Source organism: Felis catus, chromosome A1 (assembly GCF_018350175.1).
Source record: "Felis catus isolate Fca126 chromosome A1, F.catus_Fca126_mat1.0, whole genome shotgun sequence".
NCBI lineage: Eukaryota > Metazoa > Chordata > Mammalia > Carnivora > Felidae > Felis > Felis catus.
The window spans coordinates 174,622,926-174,625,312 of NC_058368.1; the positions used below are offsets into that span (position 1 = coordinate 174,622,926).

The following is a 2,387-nucleotide window of genomic DNA, read 5'->3' on the forward strand; positions in this document are numbered from 1 at the left end:
GTCTCCCTTTCTTTCTGCCCCTCCTCTGCTCTCTCTCTCTCTCTCTCTCAAAAATAAATAAACATTAAAAAAAAAAGAATTTGCTGAGAGTACATACCTAGGAATGAAATAAAAATGGTCATAAGGTCTATGACTCTTGAAAATAACTAGAAAACCCTGGGGGCATCTGGATGGCTCAGTCGGTTATGCGTCTGACTTTTGATTTCAGTTCAAGTCATGATCCCAGGGTTGTGGGATCGAGTCCCACATGGGGCTCCACACTGAACGCGTAGCCTGCGTAAGATTTTCCCTCCCTCTGCTACTCTCCCCAATCATGGGCTCGCTCTCTGAAATAAAATAAAAAAAAAAAAAAACAAACACCTAGGAAACCACCAATCATTTTCCTTAATTAATTTACACTGCCATTACCCTTCTTCGTTCCTCTCCTTGTAAACTTTGGTATTTCCAGACTTTTTCTTTGTTAAGTTGTTGCCAATGTAGAGGGGGTGTTGGTAATTTGCATTTCCTTTATTACTCTGATTTAGCAGTGTCTCACGTGTTTATGATTCATGTGTGTTTACTGCTTTGGGAAATAATTTTCAAATCCTTTGCTTATTCATTCATTCATTCATTCATTCATTCATTTATGTGTTTGTGTATTTATTTATTTTCCTGTTGGGTTGTTTGTCATTTCCTTACAGGTCCCTGAGGAGCAGTTCTCCATTTTGATGGCGAAGATGACGATCTACGTATCTATCTTTAGGCCAGTATAAACTGTCTGACTGTAGCTTAGAGATTTTGCTGATGCTGCTGGTGATGATGCCCGTCATAGAGACTCTGGCGAGATGGTGGTCACATCCATCTGTTTAAATCTGTTCAGCTACATCTCAGCTCCGTGACCATGAGCCACCAACTTGATTCCTGTTATGTGAGACAGTTTCCCTCTATATTGGGTATGATAATGATACTCAACTCACGAGGATGCTCTGTAGTATAAATAAAAGTATGTATTGTAAAGAGCCTGATAAATACAAACTATTTAACACATGGTAAATAATAGTAATGATACGAACCCCAACCACCCCACCAGGGGAACCTTCCCACCTGGAATAGGGAGTAGACCAGAGAGTCCTGCACGCAGCCACTCTGGGAGCAGCTAACGATGCTTGTGTTAACTCCATTCTGTGTCTTTTCGGACCAGTCTCTTCCCAGTTCCACTTGTGAAACTAGAGCAGTTGCAGATACCTCTTTATGGGGTATACGTTCTTCTGGATTACGTTTAGATGGTCTGAACTGGCGTACTGACTCATGAGAATGTGAGCGATGTCGTATTTCCTGCTGTTTCCCCAGAAACTAGAACCGATCTGGACACCTAGAAAGGGCTCACCAAATGTTTCTGGAATGAATGGATGACAGAGCAATTTAAATCAGCAATGCCCAAATTTCCCATCGCCAAAAACATCCCCAAAGGAGGGACTTCCTTTGTGGAAATGCTCGATGTTTGAGAATAGCATTCCTATCATCCAACTTGGGTAAGAAAGAAGGAAAGGAAAGAACTTAATTCCCAGGTTTAGAATAACGTTGCACTCTGCCATTGGATATTCTGGTAGGTGGAAATAGCCCTGCCATCAAATCTCAGCCTCAAGCAAAGCCCTGACTCCCTCCCTGGCAGGCACAACCTGGTTTCAGACACTGCACTATTTCCGTTGGTCTCTTGTAAACCATAAAGATTGCCCGAGTCTCCTCTTTACATTCTGGGGAATGGTTGGAGTGTTCTGAGTTTGGGACTCAGTATAATTTACATAACGAAATCTTACAAACGTTTACCCACCGAACATTTTGATTATTATTAATGATTTCTCAGTCTGAGCCAATAAAGAACATTTTCATGTCACCTGGAGGCAAGGCCAAGGTCACTTTCAGTTATCAGTCGTGCGTTGCGCACTGTTCCGTCGACTACCTGACAGGAAATCAGAAAAGGTCATGAAATCACTAGTACGTTCCCGGTGCAGGGAGGAGGGATGGGCCAGTCCGTTAAAGTCTGGGGCAATCGAACACTAGGGATGGTCCAGTCCATTCAGAGGAGGCGGGGGGAAGGCTCAGAGGCTAGCGATGGACCTGTCCAATCAGACGATGGGGGAATCAAACACCCTGAAGAATGCTCAGTCTCTTCAGAGGCTGGGAGCTTGTGACATTGTGATTTATAGTATATATTTGGTCTTCATCCTTCCTTCTCCACAAAGCTCCTGAAGCTCTTGGGTTCTCCTAATTGCTGAGAGCTACAAGGGTGTCTTTTGTTGTGTCAATGAGCATCTTTTGGGCAAAAACTAAGCAGGGAGCAGGTTGCCAGGAGGGATTGGAGAAGCTTCTGTTCCTTTCCCGTGGCCTCCTGGGAAGCGAGAGGGTCT

General features: G+C 43.7%; 1 long non-coding RNA gene across 1 annotated transcript; it reads right to left on the bottom strand.

Annotated features, from left to right (window-relative positions):
* Positions 1-618: 618 nt before the first annotated feature.
* Positions 619-2,017, bottom strand: LOC109502872. The gene is made up of 3 exons (XR_002161761.3): positions 1,875-2,017; positions 1,225-1,375; positions 619-965 (listed from the first exon to the last, which is right to left on the bottom strand). It is a non-coding gene; the product is annotated as an uncharacterized LOC109502872 (long non-coding RNA).
* Positions 2,018-2,387: the final 370 nt, after the last annotated feature.